The sequence below is a fragment of the Coregonus clupeaformis genome, chromosome 1, assembly GCF_020615455.1.
Source record: "Coregonus clupeaformis isolate EN_2021a chromosome 1, ASM2061545v1, whole genome shotgun sequence".
NCBI lineage: Eukaryota > Metazoa > Chordata > Actinopteri > Salmoniformes > Salmonidae > Coregonus > Coregonus clupeaformis.
The window spans coordinates 33,746,151-33,760,621 of record NC_059192.1 but is presented as its reverse complement, the minus strand read 5'-3'; the positions used below and the strand labels follow the sequence as shown (position 1 = coordinate 33,760,621).

At 39.9% G+C, this 14,471-nt stretch overlaps 1 protein-coding gene and 1 long non-coding RNA gene across 2 annotated transcripts in view; one reads left to right on the top strand and one right to left on the bottom strand.

The window, feature by feature from the left end:
• On the bottom strand, positions 1-1,232 carry LOC123489334. The gene is made up of 4 exons (XR_006660532.1): positions 1,147-1,232; positions 795-903; positions 490-664; positions 1-300 (listed from the first exon to the last, which is right to left on the bottom strand). It is a non-coding gene; the product is annotated as an uncharacterized LOC123489334 (long non-coding RNA).
• A 484-nt stretch (positions 1,233-1,716) lies between these two features.
• LOC121567117 overlaps positions 1,717-14,471 on the top strand; it is a 51,628-nt gene continuing 38,873 nt past the window's right edge. The window contains exons 1-5 of the mRNA XM_045219978.1: positions 1,717-1,797; positions 5,203-5,229; positions 5,545-5,745; positions 5,906-6,105; positions 12,188-12,227. The gene's annotated coding sequence lies outside the window, so the exon portion shown is untranslated. The remainder of the gene's footprint in view (positions 1,798-5,202; positions 5,230-5,544; positions 5,746-5,905; positions 6,106-12,187; positions 12,228-14,471) is intronic.

Sequence of the window (14,471 nt, the reverse complement as noted above, 5' to 3'; positions counted from 1 at the left end):
TGATTCCTAATCTAGCTTTATTGTGGCCATGGAACCTTTTGAGCAGCATAGTGCCCACCAAAATTCTAATGACAAACACCATACGAGAGCTTTTATACCTAAGCCCTACTCACACCACTGTACACGTTTGTAATTACTATATCCTATGGCAGCAGCCAGAACATTTTGCATACTAAAGTTGAAAATAGGTCTAAAAATATGACTGCGTTGAGGATGAGGGGTATAAAGTCGTTGATGTTGTCCGACAGCCTGGCAGCGTGGGATTGGTGCCAACAGCAAAGCAACTTCCCCTAATGTATCCTGGAGAAAAAGACAGAGAGCATGTGGCAGTGGAGGGGGTCATTAAAATTATGTGAAATGGACAAAGTATTCTAACACACAGGTAACAAGTAAATAGCCTGACGTGGACACCAATTCAGAGGCAAACTATGTGAAAGTGTCTAGGAGTCATTGATAGGTAATACCACACAACATGAGAAAGAGACATACCTTGAGAGCATTATGCCAAACAGGAAGTGTAAAGAAGGGGCTTTCCTTGAAATATGGGGAAGGAGAGGAGGGTTTCAGCTGAGGTCCAAGCATTCTGTTATGTTCTGTCCAGTTGTCCCTCAAAACAGGCCTGTAGGTGCCATCAACCAGCCTACATACCATCTGAGTGAGTGAACTGTGAGGGTGGCAGAGAGAGAGAGATCAATAATCACTGTTGAGAATTCCGTTTTAAAATAGTGTAATACTGTTCTAGAGTCAGATTGTCTCAGCACGGTAGGGTACATTAGAGAGATATGCAAACTTACAGTCATGGGGCCAGGCTTTTTGCTTCTCATCAGGGTATTGTAGGAGGAAGTAGTGTAGTACATTGAGAGCTTCTGGATAGGGCTGAGTGACTGGACTATGTGAATGGTCCTGTGAATGAGAGAGAGGGAGAGAGAGTGTGGGGGGAATCAGTAATATCAGACTTTCTCCTTATCATTGATCATCAGCCGTCCTGAAAGGTGGTAAGTATACATTCAGAAAAGTATGCCAATTGTCATAGCAATTAATTAAGTATCCTAATCATTATTCCTTTTCTACATCTGCCTTTCATTAAGCAGGAAAAGAGGTTTGTAAATTATACCCACACCAATAAAAAGGCTGATTTTAACGTACTGTATTGGCTGATGTAACTGGATGAAGTTCATGATGATCTGCTCAGATGCTAGCTAGTCAGTTAGCCAGCTTGTTAGCTATTCAGTTACTTAACGTTAGCCGGCTAATGCTAGCTAGCAGGTAGTGCAAGCCAACTTTGTTCAGTTGTTGTTGAGTTCGTTCTATTGGCATGCTAATTGATAAATTAGGCATCTTAGCTAACATTACTATTTTTAGCTTCCTGTCACACAAATGTCTAATCCTTTCTCTGTGCTGCCGACACTGCAGTTTAACCCAGACTGGACACACACCCGCTATGCACCAATAATATTATATTAGAGTGTGTGTACTTCCAGGGATGAACCCCCAAAAAATGTTTGGTACATTTAGTCTTTATTTGTTATCTGTTACTAGATTTGGAAACCATAAACGAGGAAACGAGTTGTTATCCAATTTTCGTTTTGGTTTTCATATGCATATGCACAGGGACCAGTTTAGCCTGCTGAGGTTTTGTGGAAAAGCGAAAGTAAAAGTGTGTTTCGGTCAGACTTGTCCTTGGATGAAGGTGGTTTAGATATTGTCTTATGAAGGGATAGTTGTTTTCTATGACTGTCATACATTGATGTAGATATAAATCAGCTATTTTTAATCTGATGTGGAAGACCATTAAAGGTAAGGGTCTCTATTTTCACAAACCTAACACAATGGTAAATCTTAGCGCAGCTGCTCTTGTCATTGTCCGGAAGCCGTACAGTCCCACTTGCGTTAGTAGTTCTAAACGAGAAAATTTAGGCTATATAGAAATAATGACGTTCAAATTGAAAATCATTAACCGAAATAATGAGGAATTATATCAGCCTAATTGGGGTGTACGTTCATCTCACATTCCTGTGTTCGAACCCTCGAACATCCCTGAACCGAAAACCGGAAAATAATGATATTTTGAGGAACAGAATCAGAACCGCGAACGAAAGTGATCTATACTGTTTCTGAACAGAATCATTATTTTAAAAGCATGTCCTGGCATTTTTTCCCAGTCCCACCAAAAACGCAAAGAAGCGCCTATGCTCACTCAGAAACCTATTACAGTGTCTACCCGCCTACCGGCTGAAAATATTTGCCTGTGGGGTGTCGGCAACCCGCATTCTTCTTCTTCAATGAGGTTTAACGGCGGTTGGCATCCAATTTGTTACATTACCGCCACCTGCTAGACTGGAGTACAACTCCCTTATATGTTGCTTGAAAAATTACATTTACATTTTTTTTTTTTAGAGTCTCCTGAGTGGTGCGGTGGTCTAAGGCACTGCATCGCAGTGCTAACTGTGCCACTAGAGATCCTGGTTCGAATCCAGGCTCTGTCGCAGCCGGCCGCGACCGGGAGACTCATGGGCGGCGCACAATTGGCCCAGCGTCGTCCAGAGTAGGGGAGGGAATGGCCGGCAGGGATGTAGCTCAGTTGATAGAGCATGGCGTTTGCAACGCCAGGGTTGAGGGTTCGATTCCCACGGGGGGCCAGTATAAAAAAAAATGTATTCACTAACTGTAAGTCGCTCTGGATAAGAGCGTCTGCTAAATGACTAAAATGTAAATGTAAAAATAAAATAAAGAAATACCCTACCATCTAACACTAGACTCACAAATTCAAAAAATATTATTAATAATTAACACAACCCTACTCCACTATTTAAATATATTCATTCCTACCTCATGCCCTCAACCTGAAATGATGGAACATCACCACTTAACTCTCCCTGTAACTCTTCTGATGTCAAGTCTCGCAAACCCAAATACCTCTTTGCAGCTGCCACCACAACCTCCATTTTCTTTGGCTTACATTCCATCCCTGCAGTACAATTAATAACCATTGCTATAAATGCTAAAAATCCAATCTTACTGAAACATATATCACTTGTTGGCCTATCCCTCTGTACTGGTGCATATCTACTACTCTCACCACTCCCCCTTGACCCATCTTCCTCTACTTTCTTCACTGCCTCAGCATATGACAACTTCTTCACTACTCTTACCCTGGAAACCTCAACCTGCCTGTCTCGCATGGGATATTTCTGATCCCCAGCCGCATGGCCACCCCTACAATTAACACATTCAACTACTTTCCCCAATGATACACATTCCTTTGTCTCATGCCCTTATGCACACTTCTCCTACACACTGCTACCACATGCCCATAAGCTTGACACCACCTGTAACAACGTAATGTATTCGGCACAAAAGCTCTTACAGGATAACTTATATATCCTAACATCACTTTGTCGGGCAAAGACTCAACATCAAAACTCAAAAGAACAGACAATGACTCTTCTGTTTCACCACTCACGCCACCCTGTCTGCCTCGCACCAAACGACGAGCATCACAAACACCGGGAATCTTCCCCTTCAGTTGGTCAACTTTTACATTTACTGCTATCCCAGTAATCACCAGCGCAAAATAATCTCTTGCCCACATTCGTTTTAACGCGGAGCGCCTGCTCCCTCTGACGAGCAGAAACACAAACAATTATCACAAGACCACTTCTGGTTACCCTGACAAATTCTCTAAAACGACGTTGGAGGCGGCTTATGAGACATCTGTGGCATTGTGTTGTGTGACAAAACTGCACATTTTAAAGTGGCCTTTTATTGTCCCCAGCACAGGGGGTACCTGTGTAATGATCATGCTGTTTATTCAGCTTCTTGATATGCCACACCTGTCAGGTGGATGGATTATCTTGGCAAATCAGAAATGATCCCTAACAGGGATCTTTAAAAATGTGTGTTCAAACATTGAGAGAAATAAGCTTTTTGGACATATGGAAAATTTCGGGGATCTTTTATTTCAGCTCATGAAACATGGGACCAACACTTTACATGTTACGTTTATGTTTTTGTTGAGTATGCAGTATATCGTGCGTGCAACCAGTCCTTTAACAAAACTACCCCGACGAGAGGATACTATTGTCAATAGGCGCTAAAGGTAGTTAGCGTCTATGAATGGGCTAGATATAGCCTACCGATGAAATGGTGTTATAAGACTGAATAATTTCAATATGTTTGGAGGAATGTGTCTTTGGTAACCGGACAAGAGGAGCTCTTTTGAAATGGGGATGGATACAAGCCGAATGGAGTATCCTATGCACTGCAGGTAGGCCTACAGTGTGTGAATTGTGAATAATACAAAAGCTTCACGAGTAGACCATTTAGAAACCTTTTATGGATAGGCTACTTGGCTAATGGATGGCCAGGATAAGAAAGACACCAGACGCATTGCTGTTGAAACTAGCTTTTGTTATAGTAGGGTAAGGGTAGCCTACAAGGGCTCAATCGAAACGGAATACAAGCTATTCTTACAGGAAAATAACATAATTGTTTTTAAATATGAGTGTCACTTGATCATCTCATCTCTTCTTCCATGATGAGCATATAGCCTACATGGAGGAATTTTTTCGCACATTCAAAATAATAACAGGATCTGGCTAAAATAATGTAGATTAGCCTAGATAGATGAAAATAGGATGGCCCCAAACTTGATCTTTTAATAAAGATTTATTTGAAAGTGGTCTGATGTGCCAAACCCTTTATGATAGTCTTGACTACTTGGCGAATGCATTGGGCAGGACCAAAAAAAACGCCTTTATTGAGAGGAGTGGAGGCTATGCTTGGTTTTTTAATAAATGTTTTATCAAAAACATTTAGTTTTTTATGTTTCTAAATACAAGCTTTACTGGTACAAAATGCACATCCCTCTTGTTCCATATGCAAGCGTTTTTAAGGACACACGTCAGATAATGCCACCCCTCACACCTCAGCGCAAGCAAGCTCATATAAAACAGGTAAATTACCAATCCTGGCGCTAGGGTTTGAAAACAGAAGAGTGACAGCTTTAACAGGTCGAAATTGCAAATGAGCATGCATAAAATACAGCCCAAGAAGTATTACTTTCAATTTCCAAAAATAAACACAACATTCTAATTTTAATACAGTCAATTTTTACTGGGAAGGAGAAAATAGAACAAAAATAATACTACTAAGTAACCTAATGATGTGTGTAGTAATGATTTCAAACTTTTTTTTATACAGGCAAAATGGCAGAGTCCAGTGTTCATAGTAAGTCAACATGTTACTTTCTCAGATGCCATTGGGGTTTTTTCTTGCTTAAATGTACTTGATCAAAAACTCCTTCATAGTGATCTTTTGCAGTGCTTACACTTAGAATGTGAGCAAAATATCTGTAAGTGTGCCCATCATATGAAGGTCGATGTGTGGTCTAACATTTCATCAAAATATGTCAATTATAAAGTTGTATGTTGTTACAAAAAGTAGCCGAGCTGATGCGCCACCTTTTTTACATAAACCAGCTGCACTAATGATCAAGGTCATGGAATTAACAATACAGGTTCCATCTGTAATATCCTGTTGCAGGTAATCCAAGGATGAGAAAATTCTTCACTGTTGTTAGTGGCATTACCTTGGATTCTCATAAGGACTTTTTGAAACAACTCACCATGCAACAAGACTTTACTGAAGTGAGGACCCTGGAGGAGAGTGATGTCATCATGACTTTCTGTCCTATCGTCAGTCGTGCTGGGATTGATATTGAAGCAGCACTGAAGGAGATACCAAGTAAGAAGCAAAGTTATTGACATATACTGCGTATCTGAAATGTTTTATATCAAATCCATGTCAGTGTTGACCTATGTATCTAGCAAGAGGCTAATTATCTGAATGCTTTATTTGTTAGCTTTTTCTCATGCTAAACATTTTATTGTCACTTTCTAAACAGCTGGTAAACGTGTTGTTTTGGTGGTGCTGCATCATTCCTTCAACCCAGACTGCACAGTACCTAACAGTAGCAGACTGGTGACCAGTCATGATATACTAACAGTGGACTGTCTGTTCCATGAGAACCATGGACTACTGGACTGTCCTCGCAATAAAGAAGCAGTCGCTACGATTTGGAGGAGTCTAAACATACAGCCAAAGGTAATTTACCCTACCAACAACCTACATGTACTGAGGGTACATTTCTCTCATACTCCCCATGCATACTTTTGTAATGTTTTTTTATTGACCCATTCAAATGTTTCATATCACCTATACAGTATACAAATATGGAGAAGCACAGATTTCACCAAAATGTTTTATTAGTCAGAGTCTGATAGTCTTAGAGTAATGGTTGCTAGTTAAATGTTAGTTTTTTTTTACTGTATTTGATGCCACAAAACAACTTAATGAGAAAATGAAACAGCAGTTTTTATCTGTTTTTTCTTTTTTATAAATTAGCAAACATGTCTAAAATCCTGTTTTTGCTTTGTCATTATGGGGCATTGGGTGCAGATTGATGAGGAAAATTGTTTATTTAATCAATTTTAGAATAAGGCTGTAACGTAACAAAATGTGAAAAAAGTAAAGGGGTCTGAATACTTTCCCAATGCACTGTACTAGAAGAGAAGTAGAATCGGATAAAGCAAAGTCACAGATAAATGGAGGTTACAAAAAATTAAAACATTGAACATGGTGAGACAGACTTTTAATAATCACATAATCATTATTTAATTATAAACACTGTTACAGTAGAATTTCCATAATTTCTCATACTCTACTATCATACATGTAGTATCACCTCAGCTGCCTTGCATTTTCGCCTAATGTCCCAACACAGAATTTGCATGTCCTTTGTCATCTCATAACATCAGGTACAGGATCTGATTACTAAATTGAGAAGCAAGATGACTGGTGAGTCTGATCTATACATTTCAGTGATTTTTTCCAAACAAGGTCAGAGACTGTCATTTTTGATTTCATATGAATTAAACATTTTAATTACTCTGCCATTTTTTAAGTCATGTCACCCCCCTCTTTGTCTTTTCCTAAATAAGTCTATTCAACACACCATCGTTGTTAGAATCTTGATATCACCAACAGAGTTTGTGTTATAAGCAGTTTTAGGAGGGAAGGCAAGTCAATTTCCCCCATTCCTCTTTTCCCCAACCCAACAGTTTACTGCCATCTGACAATGGCCCATCGAAACTACACCTAAACTATATCAAAACTAATTTCACACATAGGCCTATAGTAATAGATGAAGCCTAACAAATCAATGCTATCTAGCTAGCTAAGTTTTGCTTCGTTGGACCATCGTTTACAATGTATGCTATTTCAGTTTGTGTAGTTGTTGGTTTAGCTTTCTGTAACTTTGTAGAAAGTACGGTGTAATGAGCATGCTGTTTAATCAGCTTCATGATATACCACACCTGTCAGGTGGATGGATTATCTTGGCAAAGCAGAAATGCTCCCTAACAGGGATCTTTAAAAATGTGTGCTCAAACTTTGAGAGAAATAAGCTTTCTGGGCATATGTAAAATTTCTGGGATCTTTTATTTCAGCTCATGAAACATGGGACCAACACTTTACATGTTGTGTTTGTATTTTTGTTGAGTGTGCAGTATATCGTGCGTGCAACCAGTCCTTTAACAAAACTACCCCGACCAGAGGATACTATTGTCAATAGGCGCTAAAGGTAGTTAGCGTCTATGAATGGGCTAGATATAGCCTACCGATGATATGGTGTTATAAGACTGAATAATTTCAATATGTTTGGAGGAGTGTGTCTTTGGTAACCGGACAAGAGGCGCTCTTTTGAAATGGGGATGGATACAAGCCTAATGGAGTATCCTATGCACTGCAGGTAGGCCTACAGTGTGTGAATTGTGAACAATACAAAGGCTTCACAAGTAGACCATTTAGAAACATTTTATGGATAGGCTACTTGGCTAATGGATGGCCAGGATAAGAAAGACACCAGATGCATTGCTGTTGAAACTAGCTTTCGTTATAGTAGGGTAAGGGTAGCCTACAAGGGCTCAATCGAAACGGAATACAAGCAATTCTTACAGGAAAATAACATAATTGTTTTTAAATATGAGTGTCACCGGATCATCTCATCTCTTCTTCCATGATGAGCATATAGCCTACATGGAGAAGTTTTTACGCACATTCATAATAATAACAGGATCTGGCTAAAATAATGTAGATTAGCCTAGATAGATGAAAATAGGATGGCCCCAAACTTGATCTTTTAATAAAGATTTATTTGAAAGTGGTCTGATGTGCCAAACCCTTTATGATAGTTTTGTCTACTTGGCGAATGCATTGGGCAGGACAAAAAAAGCGCCTTTATTGAGAGGAGTGGAGGCTATGCTTGGTTTTTTAATAAATGTTTTATCATAAACATTTAGTTTTTTTTTGTTTCTAAATACGAGCTTTACTGGTACAAAAAGCACATCCCTCTTGTTCCATATGCAAGCGTTTTTAAGGACACACGTCAGATAATGCCACTCCTCACACCTCAGCGCAAGCAAGCTCATATAAAACAGGTAAATTACCAATCCTGGCGCTAGGGTTTGAAAACAGAAGAGTGACAGCTTTAACAGGTCGAAATTGCAAAGGAGCATGCATAAAATAGAGCCCAAGAAGTATTACTTTCAATTTCCAAAAATAAACACAACATTCTAATTTTAATACAGTCAATTTTTACTGGGAAGGAGAAAATAGAACAAAAATAATACTACTAAGTAACCTAATGATGTGTGTAGTAATGATTTCAAACATAAACCAGCTGCACTAATGATCAAGGTCATGGAATTAACAATACAGGTTCCATATGTAATATCCTGTTGCAGGTAATCCAAGGATGAGAAAATTCTTCACTGTTGTTAGTGGCAATACCTTGGCTTCTCATAAGGACTTTTTGAAACAACTCACCATGCAACAAGACTTTACTGAAGTGAGGACCCTGGAGGAGAGTGATGTCATCATGACGTTCTGTCCTATCGTCAGTCATGCTGGGACTGATATTGAAGCAGCACTGCAGGAGATACCAAGTAAGAAGCAAAGTTATTGACATATACTGCGTATCTGAAATGTTTTATATCAAATCCATGTCAGTGTTGACCTATGTATCTAGCAAGAGGCTAATTATCTGAATGCTTTATTTGTTAGCTTTTTCTCATGCTAAACATTTTATTGTCACTTTCTAAACAGCTGGTAAACGTGTTGTTTTGGTGGTGCTGCATCATTCCTTCAACCCAGACTGCACAGTACCTAACAGTAGCAGACTGGTGACCAGACATGATATACTAACAGTGGACTGTCTGTTCCATGAGAACCATGGACTACTGGACTGTCCTCGCAATAAAGAAGCAGTCGCTATGATTTGGAGGAGTCTAAACATACAGCCAAAGGTAATTTACCCTACCAACAACCTACATGTACTGAGGGTACATTTCTCTCATACTCCCCATGCATACTTTAGTAATGTTTTTTTATTGACCCATTCAAATGTTTCATATCACCTATACAGTATACAAATATGGAGAAGCACAGATTTCACCAAAATGTTTTATTAGTCAGAGTCTGATAGGCTTAGAGTAATGGTTGCTAGTTAAATGTGAGTTTTTTACTGTATTTGATGCCACAAAACACCTGAATGAGAAATTCAAACAGCTTCGGGACAAAGACACAAAACTGGATGACATAAGCACTGCTAGTGAGCTGGAGAATAGTAAGAAGCAAGTTGAGGCACTGGAAAAAGAACTACAGAAGTGCAGAGTTCAACTGCAGAAAAGAGACTGTGACCTAGAAAAGAGCAAACAGGAAGTTGAACATAAGGAAACACTACTAAAGGAGATAGATGAACTAAACAGAAAACAACATGAACAGCTAAAAGATAAAGACAAACTACAGCTTTTTATATTTTTTTATATTTTTATATAAAAATAAATAATGAAATATGACATTTACATAAGCATTCAGACCCTATTACTCAGTACTTTGTTGAAGCGCCTTTGGCAGCGATTACAACCTCAAGTCTTCTTGGGTATGAATCTACATTCTTGGCACACCTGTATTTGGGGAGTTTATCCCATTTATTCTCTGCAGATCCTCTCAAGCTCTGTCAGGTTGGATGGGGAGCATCGCTGCACAGCTATTTTCAGGTCTCTCCAGAGATGTTCGATCGGGTTCAAGTCCCAAGTCCGGGCTCTGGCTGGGCCACTCAAGGACATTCAGAGACATGTCCCGAAGCCACTCCTGCGTTGTCTTGGCTGTGTGCTTATGGTCGTTGTCCTGTTGGAAGGTGAACCTTCACCCCAGTCTGAGGTCCTGAGCGTGCTGAAGCAGGTTTTGATCAAGGATCTCTCTGTACTTTGCTCTGTTCATCTTTCTCTTGATCCTGACTAGTCTCCCAGTCCCTGCCGCTGAAAAACATCCCCACAGCATGATGCTGCCACCACCATGCTTCACCGTAGGGATGGTGCCAGGTTTCCTCCAGACCTGACACTTGGTATTCAGGCCAAAGAGTTCAATCTTGGTTTCATCAGACCAGAGAATCTTGTTTCTCATGGTCTGAGAGTCCATTAGGTGCCTTTTGGCAAACTCCAAGCGGTCTGTCATGTCCCTCTTACTGAGGAGATGCTTCCGTCTGGCCACTCTACCATAATGGCCTGATTGGTGGAGTGCTGCATTGATGGTTCTCCATCTGGAAGCTTCTCCCATCTCCACAGAGGAACTCTGGAGCTCTGTCAGAGTGACCATCAGGTTTTTGTTCACCTCCCTGACCAAGGCCCTTTTCTCCCGATTGCTCAGTTTGGACGGGCGGCCAGCTCTTGGAAGAGTCTTGGTGGTTCGAAACATCTTCCATTTAAGAATGATGGAGGCTACTGCGTTCTTGGGGACCTTCAATGCTGCAAAATATTTGTTGGTACCCTTCCCCAGATCTGTGCCTCGACACAATCCTGCCTCAGAGCTCTATGGACAATTCCTTCGACCTCATGGCTTGGTTTTTGCTCTGACATGCACTGTCAACTGTGGGACCTTATATAGACGAGTGTGTGCCTTTCCAAATCATGTCCAATCAATTGAATTTACCACAGGTGGACTCCAATGAAGTTGTAGAAACATCTCAAGGATTATCATTGGAAACAGGATGCACCTGAGCTCAATTTCGAGTCTCATAGCAAAGGGTCTGAATACTTATGTAAATAAGGTATTTCTGTTTTTTATTTGTTATAAATGAGCAAAAATGTCTAAAACCTGTTTTTGCTTTGTCATTATCGGGCATTGTGTGCAGATTGACGAGGAAAATTGTTTATTTAATCAATTTTAGAATAAGGCTGTAACGTAACAAAATGTGAAAAAGGTCAAGGGGTCTGAATACTTTCCCAATGCACTGTACTAGACCAGACATGATATACTAACAATTGACTGTCTGTTCCATGAGAAGCGGAGACTACTGGACTTTCCTCAGAATAATGAAGCATTCGCTACGTTTAGGAGGAGTCTAAACATACAGCCAAAGGTAATTTACCCTACCAACAACCTACATGTACTGAGGGTACATTTCTCTCATACTTCCCACACATGCTTTTGTAATGTTTTTTTATTGACCCATTCAAATGTTTCATATCACCTATACAGTATACAAATATGGAGAAGAACTGATTTCCCAAAAACATTTTACTAGTTGGTTTCTGATAGTCTTAGAGTAATGGTTGCTAGTTAAATGTTAGTTTTTTTTACTGTATTTGATGCCACAAAACAACTGAATGAGAAAATCAAACCGCTGTTTTTTATCTGTTTTTATATTTTATAAATTAGCAACAATTTCTAAAAACCTGTTTTTGCTTCGTCATTATGTGGCATTGTGTGTAGATTGTGTGTAGAATTTATTTAATCAATTTTAGAATAAGGCTGTAACGTAACAAAATGTGAAAAAGGTCAAGGGGTCTGAATACTTTCCCAATGCACTGTACTAGAAGAGAAGTAGAATCGGATAAAGCAAAGTCACAGATAAATGGAGGTTACAAAAAATTAAAACATTGAACATGGTGAGACAGACTTTTAATAATCACATAATCATTATTTAATTATAAACACTGTTACAGTAGAATTTCCATAATTTCTCATACTCTACTATCATACATGTAGTATCACCTCAGCTGCCTTGCATTTTCGCCTAATGTCCCAACACAGAATTTGCATGTCCTTTGTCATCTCATAACATCAGGTACAGGATCTGATGACTGAAGGGAGAAGCAAGATGACTGGTGAGTCTGATCTATAAATCTCAGTGATTTTTTCCAAACAAGTGCAGAGACTGTCATTTTTGATTTCATATGAATTAAACATTTTAATTACTCTGCCATTTTTTAAGTCATGTCACCCCCCTCTTTGTCTTTTCCTAAATAAGTCTATTCAACACACCATCGTTGTTAGAATCTTGATATCACCAACAGAGTTTGTGTTATAAGCAGTTTTAGGAGGGAGGGCAAGTCAATTTCCCCCATTCCTCTTTTCCCCAACCCAACAGTTTACTGCCATCTGACAATGGCCCATCGAAACTACACCTAAACTATATAAAAACTAATTTCACACATAGGCCTATAGTAATAGATGAAGCCTAACAAATCAATGCTATCTAGCTAGCTAAGTTTTTCTTCGTTGGACCTTCGTTTACAATGTATGCTATTTCAGTTTGTGTACTTGTTGGTTTAGCTTTCTGTAACTTTGTAGAAAGTACGGTGTAATGAGCATGCTGTTTAATCAGCTTCATGATATACAGTGGGGAGAACAAGTATTTGATACACTGTCGATTTTGCAGGTTTTCCTACTTACAAAGCATGTAGAGGTCTGTAATTTTTATCATAGGTACACTTCAACTGTGAGAGACGGAATCTAAAACAAAAATTTAGAAAATCACATTGTATGATTTTTAAGTAATTAATTTTCATTTTATTGCATGACATAAGTATTTGATACATCAGAAAAGCAGAACTTAATATTTGGTACAGAAACCTTTGTTTGCAATTACAGAGATCATATGTTTCCTGTAGGTCTTGACCAGGTTTGCACACACTGCAGCAGGGATTTTGGCCCACTCCTCCATACAGACCTTCTCCAGATCCTTCAGGTGTCGGGGCTGTCGCTGGGCAATACGGACTTTCAGCTCCCTCCAAAGATTTAAAGCTAAACTCCAGGATCTTGAGATGCTTCTTACGGAGCCACTCCTTAGTTGCCCTGGCTGTGTGTTTCGGGTTGTTGTCATGCTGGAAGACCCAGCCACGACCCATCTTCAATGCTCTTACTGAGGGAAGGAGGTTGTTGGCCAAGATCTCGCAATACATGGCCCCATCCATCCTCCCCTCAATACGGTGCAGTCGTCCTGTCTCCTTTGCAGAAAAGCATCCCCAAAGAATGATGTTTCCACCTCCATGCTTCACGGTTGGGATGGTGTTCTTGGGGTTGTACTCATCCTTCTTCTTCCTCCAAACACGGCGAGTGGAGTTTAGACCAAAAAGCTCAATTTTTGTCTCATCAGACCACAAGACCTTCTCCCATTCCTCCTCTGGATCATCCAGATGGTCATTGGCAAACTTCAGACGGGCCTGGACATGCGCTGGCTTGAGCAGGGGGACCTTGCATGCGCTGCAGGATTTTAATCCATGACGGCGTAGTGTGTTACTAATGGTTTTCTTTGAGACTGTGGTCCCAGCTCTCTTCAGGTCATTGACCAGGTCCTGCCGTGTAGTTCTGGGCATATCCCTCACCTTCCTCATGATCATTGATGCCCCACGAGGTGAGATCTTGCATGGAGCCCCAGACCGAGGGTGATTGACCGTCATCTTGAACTTCTTCCATTTTCTAATAATTGCACCAACAGTTGTTGCCTTCTCACCAAGCTGCTTGCCTATTGTCCTGTAGCCCATCCCAACCTTGTGCAGGTCTACAATTTTATCCCTGATGTCCTTACACAGCTCTCTGGTCTTGGCCATTGTGGAGAGGTTGGAGTCTGTTTGATTGAGTGTGTGGACAGGTATCTTTTATACAGGTAACGAGTTCGAACAGGTGCAGTTAATACAGGTAATGAGTGAAGAACAGGAGGGCTTCTTAAAGAAAAACGAACAGGTCTGTGAGAGCCGGAATTCTTACTGGTTGGTAGGTGATCAAATACTTATGTCATGCAATAAAATGCAAATTAATTACTTAAAAATCATACAATGTGATTTTCTGGATTTTTGTTTTAGATTCCGTCTCTCACAGTTGAAGTGTAGCTATGATAAAAATGACAGACCTCTACATGCTTTGTAAGTAGGAAAACCTGTAAAATCAGTAGTGTATGAAATACTTGTTCTCCCCACTGTACCACACCTGTCAGGTGGATGGATTATCTTGGCAAAGCAGAAATGCTCCCAAACAGGGATCTTTAAAAATGTGTGCTCAAACTTTGAAAGAAATAAGCTTTCTGGGCATATGTAAAATTTCGGGGATCTTTTATTTCAGCTCATGAAACA